General features: G+C 39.6%; 1 long non-coding RNA gene across 1 annotated transcript; it reads left to right on the plus strand.

Annotated features, from left to right (window-relative positions):
• The first annotated feature begins 18,272 nt into the window (after window positions 1–18,272).
• On the plus strand, window positions 18,273–19,194 carry LOC106085434 (uncharacterized). Its single transcript, XR_001220939.2, has 2 exons — window positions 18,273–18,825; window positions 18,939–19,194. It is a non-coding gene; the product is annotated as an uncharacterized LOC106085434 (long non-coding RNA).
• The last annotated feature ends 1,736 nt before the right edge of the window (window positions 19,195–20,930 follow it).

The following is a 20,930-nucleotide window of genomic DNA, read 5'->3' on the forward strand; positions in this document are numbered from 1 at the left end:
AAAACCTCAAATCGCGAGATCGGTCTATATGACAGCTATATCCAAATCTGGACCGATCTGGGCAAAATTGAAAAAGGATGACGAAGGGCCTAACATAACTCACAGTCCCAAATTTTGGCGAGATCGGATAAAAAATGTGCCATTTATGGGTCCAAAACCATGAATCGAGAGATCGGTCTATATGGCAGCTATATCCATATCGGGACCGATCTGGGCCAAATTCAAGAAGGATGTCGAAGGGCCCAACACAACTCACTGTCCCAAATTTCAGCAAAATCGGATAATAAATGTGACTTTTATGGTTCTAAGAACCTAAATCGGTGTATCGGTCCATATGGGGGCTATATGAATATATAGTCCGATATAGCTCATCTTCGAACTTAACTTGCTTATGGACAAAAAAAAATTGTTGCAAAGTTTCAGCTCAATACCTCTATTTTGAAAGAGGTAGTCGAAGTTCATAGGAAAAATTCCTGAATATACACCAAGCTCATGGCATAATGCTGCCTTGGGATCCCAGCCACTGTGGTATGGAAATGGAAGACGCACAAATATGAAATGAAAGGTCCGTACTCAATAAGCAAGACAGGCTACCAGCTGTCCGCTTCACATATCGAGCTACCGCACAAAATAGATTTTGGCCAGTACGGTGGGATAGAAAGGTGGGAATTTATGCATGGATGCTAGACTGACAGAACTCTCTGGGCTACCATCAACCTAAGGAAATTCTCGCTTTCGATAAGTGGTCCCTGCACACGATTACCGAGAGCACGAAAAGATCCCTGAGGAGTCTGTCGACAGGAAATGAGTTGAGGTCGGTGATAAAATACCGGCAGATTACATTCATAAAGCTTGCCACTCATTTTTTGGCCGACTGTGAGCAATAAGCTGGTCAAAAAAAGCATGGTCAGGAGAAGATGTATTTTGAAATTTAAATGCGCCTTTTATGGGCCCAAGACTTGAAATTGAGAGGTCAGTCTATATATGGCAGCTATATCCAAATGTGGGCCGATCGGGGTCATGTTGAAGAAGGATATCGACTGGCCTCACTCAACTCACTGCCCCAAATTTCAGCAAAATCGGATAAGAAATGTGGCTTTTATGGGGCTAAGACCCTAAATTGGCGGATTGGTCTATATGGGGGCTATATCAAGATATAATCCGATTTAGCCCATCTTTTAACTTAACCTGCTTATGGACAAAAAAAGAATCTGTGCAAAATTTCAACACAATATCTCTAGATTTAAAGACTGTAGCGCGATTTCAACAGACAGACGGACAATGCTAGATCGTCTTAGATTTTTACGCTGATAAAGAATATATATATATTGTACTTTATAGGGTCAGAAATGGATATTTCGATGTATTACAAAATGAATATACCCCCATCCTTTGGTGGTGGGTATAAAAACGAATTTGATATCCAATTGAAGAGCCATGTGTTTTGGGGAACTGCCCGCCCTAAAACACCTGCCTATTATATATAAAAGCCATTTGATGTTTAAATTGATTGATTTTCGGGAAATTGATACTCATTTTCGGGACAAAATCCCTGGGGTACACCCCATCTTCAAACAGAATTTATTTACCGATCATGCCATTATGGGGCTCATATAAAATGTATTTAAAAGTAGAGCAAGAAGCGTATATTTACATTATGGGCCAATTGTCTCCCTAAACCGGAAATATTTATCAATACGATAAAATAGGACTCAAAAGAAAGGAGTGTAGTAAAAATTTACGCAGGGACCGAGAGAGGGCACACTTTTCACACATCAATGAAAGCTTTCCGATTCAAGCTTAAACTCAATGATAAGGGACGTTTTTTTTATAGCCGAGCCCGAATGGCGTTCCGAAGTGCGACACCTCTTTGGGGAGAATTTTTCACATGACCATTCATAGCAAATGAGGGGATAACCACCGCTTTAAATTTTGTCTGATGTTATCGTCAGGATTTGAACGTAGGCGTTCAGCGTGATAGAGGACATAGGCTACAGTGGCACGAATTCGATACACATTCAGGGCGAAATGTCCCCACCTAATAAGATATTTGAGAGTTAAAGAAGACGCAGCGGAGCGGGCCCGGTTCGGCTAGTTTTTTCAATAAAGACTAATCAATGAAAATATGTTTTTTTTTAACAAAAAATGCAAAAATACACCTTTTTCACATTTGTTGACTTCTAAACAGTATAACTTTTTGTAGGTTTCTCTTTCGAGACGAGCTCAATGATCTGGAAAGCCAGAAATCTCAACACCCACCAACCACTATGGGACGCGTTTCGTCTATGATTAGAAGACTTTTTCAACCATATTAGGAGTGACGGCTTCAAGGGCCTTACGTTGGTATGTTGCATTTGTATTGCATTTATTGCGAATACGCCTCTATGATACAAATACCACATTAATCACGCTCGACAACCCTGTCTATTAGCTGTACTTTTCCCAATGCATGTGTTTTTGTGCAATGCTAGAGTTTTTGTCTACAACAAATTACACTACTCCCATGGTACGCACATGATTCTGTGCATCTGTTGGAAGTTGTATTAACGGCTTCGAACGCTAGACAACGACAAGAGTTCTCGCTGCTGCTCCGTTTTAACTGAATAATCAGATGTGGACAATTATTGGGGCAAAGTCGTTGCAAATATTTCAAAAATCCAAATCATGCATAAAAATGAAATTCGAATCACAAAAGCTTTCTCAAGTTGCAAAATACGAAGCAAATCTCGACCAAAATTTTGCACACTCTTAATCTTTGAACCATTCCAAATTTCTAAGAGATATATCTGCCCGTTCTCTCACGCCATATTTTTTACTAGTCGATTCTCATTTCTTTGAATGCTTGTTTGAATTGTGCAACGGTTCTCATTTCTTTGAATGCTTGTTTGAATTGGTGAGCATTTTGCAAGTTATAAGGCCTTTTAAAGCGATTTGGCAGGTTCAAATACGACAGACTGCCACTATAGCCTAATATAACCTCACCTTTCCTATTAAAACCCAATTTTGCTGTATTACGAAGCACTTTGGCTCGAACAATTTAAAATTTATTCAATTTTGAACAGTAACTTAATTTTGATACACTTTTAAGTTCTGCTTGTCCAGCCCTGCAGAAGGGATCTTACAAACACTCTGCCATTATCGATGAACTCAAAAGATAAATTAAAGTTCACCATTGGCGTATAAATAGGAAAACCGACATCAGCTAAATGATAGTCTGTCACGTTGTACAATGTATTCTGAAAATATGAAAAATAAAAAAAAAAAAATTATGCAAAAACAAGTAAAAAGGCATTAAGTTCGGCCGGGCCGAACTTTGGATACCCACCACCTCGGGTATGTATGTAAACCACCTTTCATCAAAATGTGGGGAAAAATGGATTACTTATGCACCCCTAGCAGCTATATCGAAAGATGGTCCGATTTGAACCAAATTCGACACGGATATTGGGAGGTCTAATAAGTACGATCTGCCTTAGATCGGCAGATCGGGTGGCTATATCAACCTTCCTATGGACAACAAGTAAAAACGTGCTAAGTTCGGCCGGGCCGAATCTTATATACCCTCCACCATGGATCGCATTTGTCGAGTTCTTTTCCCGGCATCTCTTTTTAGGCAAAAAAAAGATATAAGAAAAGATTTGCTCTGCTATTAGAGCGATATCAAGATATGATCCGGTTTGGACCACAATTAAATTATATGTTGGAGACCTGTGTAAAATGTCAGCCAATTCGAATAAGAATTGCGCCATTTGTGGGCTCAAGAAGTAAAATAGAGAGATCGATTTATATGGGAGCTGTATCGGGCTATAGACAGATTCAGACCATAATAAACACGTATGTTGATAGTCATGAGAGGATCTGTCGTACAAAATTTCAGCCAAATCGGATAGGAATTGCGCCCTCTAGAAGCTCAAGAAGTCAAGTCCCCACATCTGTTTATATGACAGCTATATCAGGTAATGAACGGATTTGAACCATTTTTGGCACAGTTGTTGGATATCATAACAAAATACTACGTGCCAAAATGCATTCAAATTGGATAAGAATTGCGCCCTCTAGAGGCTCAAGAAGTCAAGACCCAAGATCGGTTTATATGACAGCTATAAAAGGTTATGGACCGATTTGAACCATACTTGGCACAGTTGTTGGATATCGTAACAAAACACGTCGTGCAAAATTTCATTCCAATCGGATAAGAATTGCGCACTCTAGAGGCTCAAGAAGTCAAGACCCCAGATCGGTTTATATGGCAGCTATATCAGGTTATTAACCGATTTGAACAATACTTGGCACAGTTGTTGGATATTGTAACAAAACACGTCGTGCAAAATTTCATTCCAATCGGATAAGAATTGCGCACTCTAGAGGCTCAAAAAGTCAAGATCTAAGATCGGTTTATATGGCAGCTATATCAAAACATGGACCGATATGGCCCATTTACAATACCAACCGACCTACACTAATAAGAAGTATTTGTGCAAAATTTGAAGCGGCTAGCTTTACTCCTTCGGAAGTTAGCGTGCTTTCGACAGACAGACGGACGGACGGACAGACGGACGGACATGGCTAGATCGACATAAAATTTCACGACGATCAAGAATATATATACTTTATGGGGTCTCGGACGAATATTTCGAGTAGTTACAATCAGAATGACGAAATTAGTATACCCCCCATCTTATGGTGGAGGGTATAAAAATAGAATCTGTGCAAAATTTTAGCACATCATCATTATCTTTAAAGACTCTTGGGTGATTTCAATAGACAGGCAGATGGACGAACGGACAAACAGACGGACGGACAGACAGATGGATAGACAAACGGACAGACAGACGGATAGACAAACGGACAGACAGAGAGATAGACAGACAGACAGACGGTCACACAGCTGGACAGACAGACGAACAGACAGACAGATGAACAGACAGACAAACGGACAGACAGGCAGATGGACAGACAGGCAGATGGACAGACAGTTGGACGGATAGACAGACGGATAGACAGGCGGACAGACAGACGGACAGACAGACGGTCAGACAGCCGGACAGACAGACTGACGGACACACATACGGACAGACAGATGGACGGACAGACAGACGGACAGACAGACGAACAGACATATAGACGGACAGACAGACAGTCTATGTGTCTGTCTGTCAGATAGTCTGTCCATCCGTCTTTCTGTCTTTCCGTTTATTTATCTGTCTGTCTGTCCGTCCACCCATCTGTCTGTCTGTTGAAATCACGCTACAGTCTTTAAAAATAGAGATGTTGTGCTAAAATTTTGCACAGATTCTAAAGGGTGATTTTTTTGATGTTAGGATTTTCATGCATTAGTATTTGACAGATCACGTGGGATTTCAGACATGGTGTCAAAGAGGAAGATGCTCAGTATGCTTTGACATTTCATCATGAATAGACTTACTAACGAGCAATGCTTGCAAATCATTGAATTTTATTACCAAAATCAGTGTTCGGTTCGAAATGTGTTCATTCACCGTAACGTTGCGTCCAACAGCATCTTTGAAAAAATACGGTCCAATGATTCCACCAGCGTACAAACCACACCAAACAATGCATTTTTCGGGATGCATGGGCAGTTCTTGAACGGCTTCTGGTTGCTCTTCACTCCAAATGCGGCAATTTTGCTTATTTACGCAACCAGAAATGAGCCTCATCGCTGAACAAAATTTGTCAAAATTTGAACACATTTCGAACCGAACACTGATTTTGGTAATAAAATTCAATGATTTGCAAGCGTTGCTCGTTAGTAAGTCTATTCATGATGAAATGTCAAAGCATACTGAGCATCTTTCTCTTTGACACCATGTCTGAAATCCCACGTGATCTGTCAAATACTAATGCATGAAAATCCTAACCTCAAAAAAATCACCCTTTATTTTTGTCCATAGAAAGGTTGGACAGACAGACGGATCGGCAGACAGACGGATGGACAGATGGAGAGACAGAGGGACCCAAAGACATGGCTAGATTTTTACGACGACCAAGACTAAATGTACTTTATTCGCTCGGAATTGGATATTTCGATGTATTGCAAACGGAATGACAAAGTAAACATCCCCCCATACTTCGATGGTGGGTATAAAAAAAGTATTGCATTAATGTTAGAACTATTGGGTTGCCCAAAAAGTAATTGCGGGTTTTTTAAAAGAAAGTAAATGCATTTTTAATAAAACTTAGAATGAACTTTAATCAAATATACTTTTTTTACACTTTTTTTCTAAAGCAAGCTAAAAGTAACAGCTGATAACTGACAGAAGAAAGAATGCAATTACAGAGTCATAAGCTGTGAAAAAATTTGTCAACGCCGACTATATGAAAAATCTGCAATTACTTTTTGGGCAACCCAATAGTTCTAAAATTTTTACATGAATGAAAAAGTTAATACCTTAAACTAAATTTGAAGATTCTTTGGCCTAAATGTCAAACACTGGTAATTTAACAAAAATTTCACTTACTCCTTTGATAGGGCACGAATAGGGCAAATTGCTCTTCTTCAGTACCTCTACTATTAAATAGCTGAGCATAGGGATATTGGTCACCTTTGTTAAGCCTTCACATATATTAATAGTCAGATCTATGAATTTTAAGGGCTTTCTATTACTTTTAATTAACTGGTAATGGACAAACAATCGTATCTGAGCATTCGCATCTAAGTCTCTTTCCAATTCAAAGTTTGTATCGAGAATATATTCATCCTCGTCATCTATGCGAAGATTGCAATAAAGACTGGCAAGGGGGAAGGAAGCATTATAGCAAGTAACGCTGCGGTAATGAACACTAAAACGCTTTTGGGCCGACTACAAAAATTAAAATAATATTAAAACAAAGTGATTGATTTTTCACATTAACCCTAGGGCTGCTATAGTTTTCTGTATTCGAAATAGTTGTGAAATATTTTAGCATAAATGTAATAGACAGTCTTTTTTTGGACCAAAATTAACCTTCATGGAACACCAGGATTAATCCCATGACAGCCGGTGGTATGTACCGGATTGGCTCAATGAAGTCTTTCAGCGGCAAAGGCTGCCGCCTCAGTGTACAACACTCTGCTACAACAACAACTGGGATTCATTTTTATATCCATTTGGTATTGGTATTTCACACATTTTTCATTTACAGTATTCCAAGAGTCAGCCCTTAAAATAAATCCAAATTTCACTTACTTCGGTTAACTTGAAAAAATCCCACCCAACAAAAATTAGTATCAATTTTAACAACATTGCCGCTATGCTGTAACCAAAAACCGAACTTTCACAAGTATGACTAAAAGCTAGCGTTTCTAAAAACATATAATTATATATGAATTGTCATATAATTAGAGTTTTAGTTTAATAATAACAATAAATTGGGGGAAAATTCAACTAAAATGTTTTATGCTTGAAAAACTGTTATAAGAAGGTCAAATGATTCTCACTTCCTCTATTAATGGAGTTTTAATTATACAAAACTTAAATCAAAAATTTAATGTTGCTATATATAGGTCTGTAGACCATACACCAGTACTGTTACACCTAGAAGGAAGAGAGCTAGATCCATTGACAAGTATACCGATCGACCCAGAATCAATGTCTGATTCGATTTAGCTATGTCCGTTTGTCTGTCTGTCTGTCCATGCTAATTTGTGTACAGTACAGGAAGCAATTTTCATCCCATCATCTTAAAATTTGGCACAGGCACTATTTTAATCAAGCTACGAATCCTATTAGAAAGAACTAAAAGTGTGCTAAGTTCGGCCGTGCCGAATCTATACAAACTAAATATAATTGAAGGTCATCATTTTATATTCAAGTCAAACCAGGAGATCGGCTTATACGGGAGCTATGTTCAGTTATATTCCGATTTGGAGCGTACTTGGCACAGTAAAGGGAGGTCCTAACAGCACACCACATACAAAATTTCATCCAAATCTGACAAAAACTGCGGCTTGTAAGGGATCAAGAAGTAATATCAGGAGATCGGTTTATATGAGAACTATATCACGATATAGACCGATTCGGACGGTACTTAACACAGTTGTTGGAAGTCATAACAGAACACTCCATGAGAAATTTCAGCCAAATCGGACAAAAATTGTGGCTTCCAGGGGCTCAAGAAGTCAAATCGGGAGATGCGTTTATATGGGAGCTATGTCAGGTTATTGACCGATTCGGACTGTACTTGACACAATTGTTGGAAGTCATAGCAGAATATCATATGCAAAATTTCAAGCGCTTAGTTTTACGCGTTTGTCCGATATCGTGATTTTGACAGGCGGACGGACGGACGGTCGAACATGCCTATTTCGAATCAGAACATCGAGACAATCAAAAATATATATTCTTAGGGGGTCTTAGATGAATATTTCGGGGTGTTACAAACGGAATGACTAGACTAGTGTACCCACATCCTGGTGGGTATAAAAATCGTTTCAGATATGGATATAGCTCCCATATACAGGATGCGGCAGAGAAACTTATTTATTTGAAAGGTCAATAAAAACAGTCCCAATTTTCGCCGAAATCGGACAATTGATGCGCATTTTAAGGGCCCAAGACTTTGAATCGAGAGATCGGTCCATATGGCAGCTATATCCAAACCTGGACCGATCTGGCCCAAACTGAAGAGGGATGTCGAGTGGCCTAATACAACTCACTGTCCGAAATGTCAGCAAAACTGGGTTATAAATGTGGCTTTTATGGGCTTAAGAGCTTTAATCGGCAGATCGGTCTATAGGGGGTTATATCAATATAGCCCACCTTCGAACCTATGGATAAAATGTGGACTGAAGCCAAGAATGCGGCATTCAGAACAACCCTGCAATCAGTAGCAACGCATAAAGGAGAAAGAAAATGAGAGAGTGGAAATTATTCCGCAGAAAGAAACAGGAAATTGAAAGACGAGACTGTGAACAAATTGAGATTTTCAGCTACCAGAATGAAATCGTACCAGAGAATCAAACATCAAACTGACGGATTTGGTTCTCCTGCAGAGACGAAGAAAGAAATCTAGGTACTGATACAGATAGTGTGCTTGGGACATGGAAAGAAAATTTTACTCAGCTGCAAATGTCCGAATGCCCGATGGAAAGATAATGTGGTGACAGACATCGCGATACTTGATGTCAGATATTTAAGAAGGAGCGCAGAAGTACTTAGAACGCTATTCTTAGTTCGGCTAATGTTACAAATGCTCTGGCATAGCTAATTACTGTAAAATAATACCTTGAATAGGGAGATCGGTATACATGGCAGCTATACCCCAATATAGGCCGGCCTAGATCATACTCGGTAAGAACATCAAGGGGCCTAACACAACTCATTTTGCCAAATTTAGGAGAACTTGGTTAATAAATGTGCCTTATTTGAGGCCCAGCAACTTACATCGGGAGATCGCTACATACGTATGTCAACTATATCTAAATATAGCCCTATCTCAAAGGCATTCGGTACAAACATCAAGGGGCTTAACACGAAATCAGATAATAAATGTTTTTTTTATGAACTTAAATCGGGAAATCGGTCTATATGGGGGCTATATCAAGATATATGAGTAGTCCGATACAGCCCATCTTTGAATTTAACATGCCTATAGACAAACAAAAAATCTGTCCTAATCTAATATATAAAAATCAACTTTTGTTCGTTTATTTTTTCCGTCTTGACTCACAACCGGCTGAACCGAGTATATTGAAATATTCACAGATTGTTTATATTGGTCTGAAATTCTTTGATTTCAGAAGGGGGGAGGACCCTCCCCCATATCCTAAGAACACAAACCAAAATCAAAAGTGGAGCGATCGGGTCAGTACGGGCACCAAAAGAAAGGCATTGAAGAGTAGAATACGAATAAAGTATTAACAAGTAAAAGCGTGCTAAGTTCGGCCGGGCCGAATCTTATATACCCTCCACCATGGATCGCATTTGTCGAGTTCTTTTCCCGGCATCTCTTTTTAGGCAAAATAAGGATTAAAGAAAAGAATTGCTTTGCTATTAGAGCGATATCAAGATATGGTCTGGTTCGGACATATATATATGTTGGAGACCTGTGTAAAATGTCAGCCAATTTGAATAAGAATTGCGCCCTTTGGGGGCTCAAGAAATAAAATAGAGAGATCGATTTATATGGGAGCTGTATCAGGCTATAGATCGATTCAGACCATAATAAACACGATGGTCATGAGAGAAACCGTCGTACAAAATCTCAGCCAAATCGGATAATAATTGCGATCTCTCGAGGCTCAAGAAGTCAAGATCCCAGATCGGTTTATATGGCAGCTACATCAGGTTATTAACCGATTCGAACCCTATCTGGCACAGTTGTTGAAAGTCATACTAAAATACGTCATGCTAAATTTCAGCCAAATCGGAAAGGAATTGCATCCTCTAGAAGCTCGTGAAGTCAAGTCCCCAGATCGGTTCATATGACAGCTATATCAGGTTATGGACCGATTTGAACCATACTTGGCACAGTCATAGCGAAACATTTCGGGTAAAATTTCATCACAATCGGTTAAGAATTGCGCCCTCTAGTGGCTCAGGAAGTAAAGATTCAAGATCGGTTTATATGGCAGCTATATCAAAACATTGACCGATATGTCCCATTTACAATCCCAACCGACCTCAAACGTTCACAAACGTTCACAGATTCTGTACGCTGGTCTGGAAGGAAACAAAGGCTATTTAATTTTTCGATACAGAAAGGGGAGCGCATCCTCCCCCTTATCCCAAGAAACACCACCCAAAATCGAAAGTTAACCGGTCGGAAAAATATGGGTATCAAATTAAATGTATTGGAGAGCAGAATGCGAATGTGTCATTAAAATTTGAACCTAAGTACCCATCAGGCCGCCCCAACCTCAAACAGACATATTGGACGTTCATATCAATATGAGACTCAAATGAAAGGTACTCGGGAGTAGATTACGAATATGGGCAAAAAAAATTAAGTCCATGTAATGGAAGGTGTCCCCACTCCTAAAAACCCCTTAAATGGGCATATTAGCCGACTATGGCTATATGGGACTCAAATGAAAGCAATTTGGGAATAGAACATGACATTAAAATTAATGTTTAATGTAGGTGGCGCTTTACCTCCTTAGAAACCCCAACCAGGTTATTTGAGCCATCATGACATCATGGGACTCAAATGAAAGGTTTTTGAGAGTAGAAAAGGTACACAGTTTTGGGACCAAGTCTTTGTAGGTAATCCCCAACGCACCACGTAAAACACATAAAGCACATAAAGCACACAAATGAAAGGTTTTTGGGAGTAAAGAACGAATTTGATACTTATTAGTAAGGCAAAGTGGTGGAGCGCCAGCCCCAGCCCCAACCGCAAAACTCCTACCAAATCGTACATATTTATCGTCCATGGCATTTTTGGGCTTAAATGTAAGGTATTTGGGAGTAGAGCACGTATTTGGCATCCATATTTGGGCGAAATGACTGAGGTACCATACCAACTCCTAAAAGCACTCCCCATCAAATGGATATATAGACCAATCACGACAATATAGGGCACAAATGAAACGAAAGTTATTTACCGACTATTGTAATATGGGTCTCATATAAAAAGTATTTAAGTAAATTTAAGCACGAAGCTTATATTTACTTCAAGGTGCAAGTATCTGGGTGGCCACCTTATTCCTAAAATACACCCCAAACCGGGCAACCGGGCAAATTTCTCACATATCATTGAATGCTGTCCGATTCAAGTTAAAGCTCAATGATAAAGGACCTCGTTTTTATAGCCGAGTTCCAAAGGCGTTCCGCAGTGAGACACCTCTATGGGGAGAAGTTTTTCCATGACTTCCATGTATGACGCCAAATGTCGCCAACATTGGATGGGGATAACCACCTGCTTACCTCTACGCATCATTGACACGAATTCGACATCCACATTCGGGGCGAAATGTCCCCATCTTAAGACTCTACCAAAACATAACTTTTATATCGACCATTGCAATATTGGGCTAAAATAAATAGTATAAGAGTTTTAAAAAAAGCCGCTGCGGAGCGGGTCCGGTTCGGCTAGTTTCAATGTATTTAAAGACTGCATCGTGATTTTAACAGACGGATGGATGTACATAGCTGGTAAAAGTCAAAGATTTTATACTTTATAGGTTCTGAATTGGACATTTTGATGTGTTACAAATGGAGTAACAAACTGAATATCATTCCCTCATCTTTCGATTGTGGGTATAAAAACCCAATACTAACAGCCAGCATTTTTGCTAAAAGATAACGCCTCCAAATGCAAAATTGCCCATGTACATTCCATTAAGGAAGGTTCGATCCAATTTCAAGATCAATGATAAAGAAAGATAACATCTAGCAACATCTATATTCGCAATCGCAATCTCTATTACCACAGCAAATAGTTTTGACAAAAAAAATTCTTGGAATGAGATTTTGATAAATTTTCTATAAAAAAAAGTTTGTGATAATTGTTCTCCTATTTTTTTAGTTTTTTTTTTCTCTGTGTACACACATGCACGCTTTTCGAATTTGTCCATCATTAATAAATCTTTCCATTCTTGTTTTTTTTTTTTTGGTAATTCTTCTTATTTGGTTCAAATTTCATTTCATTGTCGCTCATCCTGGCAGTATTTGCAATGTTCTGCAAGTACACACTGAGAACTATAAGGATAAGTATTACCATTCCTAGCATAGGACTATAACTCGAACCCCTTCCATCTGAAAAAAAGAGAAAACTGCTGGCATCGATAATTGCTTTCATTAATCAATAAAAGGGAATCTCGGAGCGAATGTGGTTGTTGTTGTGCATGGTACGGCATGGCAAGGCAAATAGTAAAGATGTAATGAAGTGGAAAAATAAAAGAATTTATGGTCCAAATACAAATATGCTCTCGTATCGACCACTTTGGCATTGCGACTGTTTACTTTTATCCTCGTGGATTGGGGAACTTAAGTTTGGGGAACTTTGCTATTGCTATTTATTATTCGAATGAGCAAAACTCTCGATGTCATTTAATTACGAATGCTATAATGAGGCGATGGACTGCTGATGGACTTAAATCATTTGCGTCAAGTTCTCCTTCTCCCCAGAAGAAAACTCTATCATCGTTGTTAAAGTTGCTTATAAAGCAAAATAAAATTTTGCACTTATAGCAAAAGAGTGTTTATTTTTGTTCAAAACAGTTGAATGAAAGTGATAGTGATTAATTTAAAAGGACAAATATTTATGAAGTTTTATAAAAGATTGAAAGTTCATTCTATTGTAACATTTTTGGTGCAAACATTTTGTATACCCACCACCATAAGATCTAGTCATTCCGTTTGTAACACCTCGAAATATTCGTCTAAGACCCCATAAAGTAAATATGTTGTTGATCGTCTCAACTTTTTGAGCCGATCTATCCATGTCCGTGCCTCCGTCCATCCGTCGGTCGAAATTACGATAACGGTCGAATGCATAAAGCCAGCCGCTTGAAATTTAGCACAGATTCTTAATATTAATGTAGGTCATTGGGGATTACAAATGGGCCATATCGGTTTAGATTTAGATATAGCTCCCATGTAAACCGATCTCCCGATTTGACCTCTTGAGGTCCTGGAAGCGGCAATTTATGTCCAATTCGGCACGAAATGGTGCACGTAGTGTGATGTTACGACTTCCAACAACTGTGCCAAGTACGGTTCAAATCGGTCTATAACCTGATAAAGCTCCCATATAAACCGATCTCCCGATTTAACGTCTTGAGCCCTTAGAAGCCGCAATTTTAGTCCGATTTGTTTGAAATTTTGCTTGTAGTGTTTGCTTATGACTTCCAACAACTGTGCCTAGTACGGTCCAAATCGGTCAATAACCTGATATATGTAATGTCTATGTAACTTCTGTTACCAGGGATATCGTAGTTCCAATCGGTTCTATCAGGAATAGTGATACAGTACTTTTTATCAAAAATCGGCTCAGGTAGGGTGTAATCCACACTGCCTGGAATATTGGATATTGTATCAAGGATAACACAGTGTTTTTAGCCGACAAATGATCAAAGAGCAAGCTCCCTTAACCTCACGACAGTGGTCGTCGCAATTTGGATCCAATTGAGTATCGAACAGTACGGTCGCCATCCACCAGACCACAACACCATATAGCATTATAGGTCTGACAACTGCATTATATACCCAATGCATGACGCGCGGTCTAAACCCCCAACTTTTGCCAATGGCTCTCTTGCAGGTACAAAGAGCAAGATATGCCTTTCTTGCACTTTCTAATTTTGCCCAGATCGGTTCAGATTTGAATATAGCTGCCATATAGACTGATCTCTCGATTTAAGATCTTGGGCCCCTAAAAAACACGCTTTTTTTATCCGATTTCGCCCCAATTTGGGACAGTGAGTTTTGTTAGGGACTTCGTAATCCCTCTTCAATTTGGTCCAGATCGGATCAGATTTCGGCCGATACAGGATGACTATGAGCACCACACAGGCTGGAACTTTGAGCTCCGACTTGTGTGGTGCCCATCGTTATCACGGGAAGCTTAGCTGAAAGCTACCGGGCGCGTCCACAGGTTGCGGATGGTGGAAAGCTCCGTTTTTATGCGGAGTAGCTGCAAATGCGGCAGCGGGCAGTCAGCGATTTTCGAGAGGAGAGTCTCAGTGAGGAGTCATGTGGCACTGGCTCTTAATTAAATACTGAATGCCAATGATACTCGAGATGACAAGGCGAGTTATTGGCCAACATCAGCGTCTGTTCCCTGGTTAGGGGCGGCTGGAGGCGAGCGTCGGATTTTGGAGCAAGCGGCTCGCCACAGCGAGGGATACATGTGCAATCCCACAAAACCCATGCGGTTGGGGCGCTGGGCCAGTAACCCGCCCCCGGAAAACATAGAACTACTATGAGAAACAAAGGAATAGTAAATACGGACCCTCCCAACGTTGGCGACTCACGCAAACGATAAAAGGACCATGATTTGCAGATCTGCACCTGGAATGTCCGCACTATTTATAGAGAAGGTGCAGTATACGCGCTGGAGGATGTATTAAAGAAGTACAAGGCAGATATAACCGCCTTACAGGAAATGCGATGGACTGGGAATGGCGTCACTACAACACCAAACGAACTATACTATAGCTGTCATAACACGGGGCATGAATTTGGCTGCGCATTTGTGGTAAATTGGAGACTGAAACACCTTGTCTCCAGCTTTACTCCGATGGATGAGAGGCTAGCCACAATCCGCATAAAAGCCAAATTCATCAACATCAGCCTTATTTGTGCCCATGCCCTGACGGAAGACAAAGACGAGCAGACCAAGGATATTTTGTACGAGCGCCTAGAGAGAGAATATGCCCTCTGCCCCGCCCATGATATTAAAATCGTTCTGGGAGATTTTAATGCGAAAATAGAGAAGGAAGTCATTTTTGGTCCAACAGTCGGAAAGTTTTGCCTCCACGAGATAACGTCCAGTAATGGGTTGAGGCTGATAGCTTTCACCACGGCAAAAAACATGGTAGTTAGTAGCACCAGATTTAAACATAAAAATATCCACAAAGCCACATGGCTGTCACCCGATTAACACACGAGAAACCAAATTGATCACGTTGTGATAGAAGGAAGGCATTCATCCTAGAGCGAATATAGATACGGATCATTAACTTGTTGCAGCAAAGGTTCGCACCTGCACATGGCGAGGAAAGTACGATCTAGCACTGCACGGAAGCTGGACATTGAAAAGCTGCAAACACAACAAATGGCAGCGGCATACTCCACTCGACTGATCCAACTGCTCCATGAAAGCACTCCTTGTTCCGATGATATAATGGCGCAGTGGCAAACTATTGCCCACTCTATGGAAAATGCCGCGAAATCCGTACTTGGGTACCGAAAGCCTCCTCCAAAAAACCCATGGTACGACCAAGAGTGTAGAGATGCTACTGAAGCCAAGAATGCGGCATATAGAGCAACCCTGCAATCAGTAGCAACGCGCCAGATGAAGGAGAGGTATCGGGAGAAAAGGAGAGAGGAGAAATGTCTATTCCGCAGAAAGAAAAAGGAAATGGAAAGACGTGAGTGCGAGCGAATTCAGATGTACAGGAGTCAGAATGAAGTCCGAAAATTCTACCAAAGAATTAAACACCAAACCGAAGGCTTTGGTGCAGGCACATCCTCCTGCAGAGACAAAGAAGGAAATCTGGTAACTGACACAGACAACATGCTGAGGATATGGAAAGAACATTTTACCCAACTGCTAGTGTCCGATGTTGGCGGCGAAGAGGAACCAATCCCTGATGATGGTATAGAATGTTTACCTCCTAGTCAGAATGAGGTCCAAGTAGTAGTAACCCGACTAAAGAACAACAAGGCAGCAGGAGCCGACGGGTTACCCGCTGAACTATTTAAGACCGGAGGCGACAGGCTGATAAGGCGTATGCATCAGCTTATCTGTGCAATCTGGGTAGAAGAACGCATACCCGATGATTGGAACCTCAGCATACTATGTCCCGTACACAAGAGAGGAGACAAGACGGAATGTGCCAACTCCACAGGAATAAGTCTCCTCCCCATCGCATACAAGATACTCTCGACTGTACTGTGTGAAAGATTAAAACCTTAAGTCAATGAGATAATTGGGTCCTATCAATGCGGCTTTAGACCAGGTAAATCCACCTTAGACCAGATATTCACACTTCGCCAAATCCTGGAAAAGACCCGAGAACGACAAATTAACACCTACCATCTCTTTGTCGACTACAAAGCCGCCTTCGATACTCCTTTACGTTCAAAGGTATTTCAAGCCATGTCTGAGTTTGGTGTCCCTGCAAAATTAATAAGACTCTGCAGGATGACACGTTCCTCAGTAAGAATAGGAAAGAATCTCTCCGAACCAAGAATAAGCGAAGAATAATACTGGCAAACAAATGCTACTTTGGACTAAGTGTGCAGTTTAGAGCAAGGCCACCTCTCGACAGACGAAGACTACACTTTACAAGACACTGATACTACCCGTGCTGTTATATGGTTCTGAAGCATGGGTACTTGTGAAAGCAGATGAGGCAGTGCTTGGAGTATTTGAGAGAAAGATTACTCGTAAAATATATGGACCAGTTTGCGTTAACGGAGAATATAGGCGACATATGAACCACGAGCCGTATGAGCTGTATGACGACGACATCATAGTTACACGCGTCTAAATACAAGGGCTGCGTTGGCTAGGTCATGTTGACAGGATGGATGAAGAAGCTCCAGCAAAGAAGCCTTTTGAAAGCAAACACGGTGGTACACGCAAACCGGGAAGACCAAAAGCCCGATGGAAAGATCAAGTGGTGGGAGTCACCTCGAAACTTGGTGTCAGAGATTTTAGAATGAGCGCATAAGATCGAGGCACTTGGAACACTATTCTATCAGGTTGCCCAAAAAGTAATTGCGGATTTTTCATATAGTCGGCGTTGACAAATTTTTTCACAGCTTGTGACTCTGTAATTGCATTCTTTCTTCTGTCAGTTATCAGCTGTTACTTTTAGCTTACTTTAGAAAAAAAAAGTGTAAAAAAGTATATTTGATTAAAATTCATTCAAAGTTTTATTAAAAATGCATTTACTTTCTTTTAAAAAATCCGCAATTACTTTTTGGGCAACCCAATACGTTCGGCTAGTGGAACAAATATTCTGTCATAGCCAATTAAAGTAAAGTAAAGTAAGGATCAGATTTCGATATTGCTGCCATATAGACCGATCTCTCGATTTAATAACTCGGCCCAATAAAAGGCTGAAATTTGACATAGTGACTTTGTTGGCTTTTCGACATCCGTGTCCTATAAGGTTCAGATCGGTTTATATTTGCATATAGGTGCCAAAAAGACCTATAGTTAGTTCTTCAAAATTGAACAATGACTTGTACTTGGTCCAAATCGGACTATTTTTCTATAAAGCAGCTATTGGGGCATAAATTCAGCATTTTTCACAGGATTATGACTAAAGGTGGTTTCCCTATACACCCGAGGTGGTGGGTATCCAAAGTTCGGCCCGTCGGAACTTTACGCCTTTCTACTTGTTTGTTTTCATTTTAAATGACATTCGATTCGAATTTGATTTGATTTGGATTTTCTAATAATTTTTAAAAATATCTTAAACTGCATTTTTGTCAAGCCTCTCAAAATGAAGGCATAATCCCACACAAAAATTTTATTCCCCTTTTGAAATGGAAATGGAATGCCTGTAGCCATTTTATGCAATCTAATCGATTCACTAGAATTTCATGGGATCTAAGAATTGTTTTTGTTTTCCTTTCCAGTATGACAAATAATAGATATCAATCAACGGAATAGGTCTCATCTCGCAACCAACTAATCAAAATTCAATTTGCCAAAAATTGAAAAGGCGTAGATGGCAAGGCCATGATAACAGCGGATAGAAAAGCCAAGCCATTGGCAATGACAGCGGCAGCCGTCAGTGTTCATTTTTTGTTTCATTAACTCATTAAAAACAGCCCACATCATACAAATGAGGCGCAAAAATTGAAATCAGATGACAAAGGAGCAGCCGATTCAGGACTAGTCACGAAAATAGCAGTACGAAAGGTAATTTCTCATCAAGTCAAGCGTGCAATGGCAGACATCAGTCATTCAGTCGGTTGGCAACATTGCCATTTGAAAAGCATACCCCATCCCATGGATTGAATCAATTTTCATTTTTGCCATCGACATTTTCCATCTGAAGTGACAATTGAGAAATCGCCAGGCTTTATGGGAATTATGAAAAACACAAATCTTTGGGATTTGCAATGTTTGCAAACAAACGACACACGGCGGAAATGTAGCGTCCTTTTTTATGTTGCTGCCTGCTGCAAGGACTTATGGGTGAGTCTCTTATGCTACCAGTTGCGAATTTTTTAGTTTTCGTTTTTTAATTAGCCACGCACGAGCATGGCAGAACACAGAAACCTCAATGTATGTCATATCGATTTTTTAAGAACAAAAAGGTCGTGGTGTATTAGGTACGTGCTTAGTTTGTCAAAAATGTTCAATGGGATTTATTGGAACAACATGAGAATAAAGAGCAAAGTAAATATAGAAGAAGTACAAATCATGGAAGCTGACTGCTATCAGTGGTATCAACATGGCAATCAAATGGAAGGTTTTATTATGGAAACAAAAAACCAGAGGCGTGTTTATTGAAATTGAATTGTAAATATTTTTCAATGCGAATAAAATTCCTCCTATATTGGATGGTTGGCTTAGAAGGTTTATGGGGAACTTAAGGTACGATTTAAAAATCCTCTACGGCCATATACCTATGGCGATCTGCATAATGCTCGACTCGATTGTCGAGAGCCGATACAGCCAATTTAAAGTTTTCATAGTGAAATTTCGACTTTTGATGGATTTTAGGTCAATTTTTGAATTTTTTGGCGGAGTCGCGAATTAAGGCCCATTTCCCTCTACGACGCATAGTTTAGGAGATACAGCCAATTTAAAGTTTTCATAGTGAAATTTCGACTTCTGATGGGTTTTAGGTCAATTTTTGAATTTTTTGGTGGAGTCACGAATTAAGACACATTTCTCTCTACGACGCATAGTTTAGGAGATACAGTCAATTTAAAATTTTCATAGTGAAATTTCGACTGTTGATGGATTTTAGGTCAATTTTTGAATTTTTTGATGGAGTCACGAGATACAGCCAATTTAAAGTTTTCATAATGAAATTTCTACTTTTAATGGATTTTAGGTAAATTTTTGAATTTTTTGGTGGAGTCACGAATTAAGGCCCCTTTCCCTCTACGACGCATAGTTTAGGAGATACAGCTAATTTAAAGTTTTAATAGAGAAATTTCGACTTTTGATGGATTTTAGGTCAATTTTTGAATTTTTGGTGGAATCACGAATTAAGGCCCATTTCCCTCTACGACGCATAGTTTAGGAGATACAGCCAATTTAAAGTTTTCATAGTAAAATTTCGACTTTTGATGGATTTTAGGTCAATTTTTGAATTTTTTGGCGGAGTCGCGAATTAAGGCCCATTTCTCTCTACGACGCATAGTTTAGGAGATACAGCCAATTTAAAGTTTTCATAGTGAAATTTCGACTTCTGATGGGTTTTAGGTCAATTTTTCAATTTTTTGGTGGAGTCACGAATTAAGGCCCATTTCCCTCTTCGACGCATAGTTTAGGAGATACAGCCAATTTAAAGTTTTCATTGTGAAATTTCGACTTTTGATGGATTTTAGGTCAATTTCTGAATTTTTTTGGTGGAGTCACGAATTAAGGCCAATTTCCCTCCACGACGTATAGTTTAGGAGATACAGCCAATTTAAAGTTTTCATAGTGAAATTTCGACTTTTAATGGATTTTAGGTCAATTTTTCAATTTTTCGGTGGAGTCACGAATTAAGGCCCATTTCCCTCTACGACGCATAGTTTAGGAGATACAGCCAATTTAAAGTTTTCACAGTGAAATTTCGACTTGATGGATTTTAGGTCAATTTTTGAATTTTTTTTTCGGAGTCGCAAATTAAGGCCCTTTTCCCTCTACGACGCATAGTTTAGGAGATACAGCCAATTTAAAGTTTTCATAGTGAAATTTCGACTTCTGATGGATTTTAGGTCAATTTTTGAATTTTTTGGTGGAGTCACGAATTAAGGCCCATTTCCCTCTACGACGCATAGTTAAGGAGATACAGCCAATTTAAAGTTTTCATAGTGAAATTTCGACTTTTGATGGATTTTAGGTAAATTTTTGAATTTTTGGTGGAATCACAAATTAAGGGCCATTTCCCTCTACGACGCATAGTTTAGGAGATACAGCCAATTTAAAGTTTTCATAGTGAAATTTCGACTTCTGATGGGTTTTAGGTCAATTTTTCAATTTTTTGGTGGAGTCACGAATTAAGGCCCATTTCCCTCTTCGACGCATAGTTTAGGAGATACAGCCAATTTTAAGTTTTCATAGTGAAATTTCGACTTTTG

This window comes from Stomoxys calcitrans, chromosome 2 (assembly GCF_963082655.1).
Source record: "Stomoxys calcitrans chromosome 2, idStoCalc2.1, whole genome shotgun sequence".
Taxonomy (NCBI): domain Eukaryota; kingdom Metazoa; phylum Arthropoda; class Insecta; order Diptera; family Muscidae; genus Stomoxys; species Stomoxys calcitrans.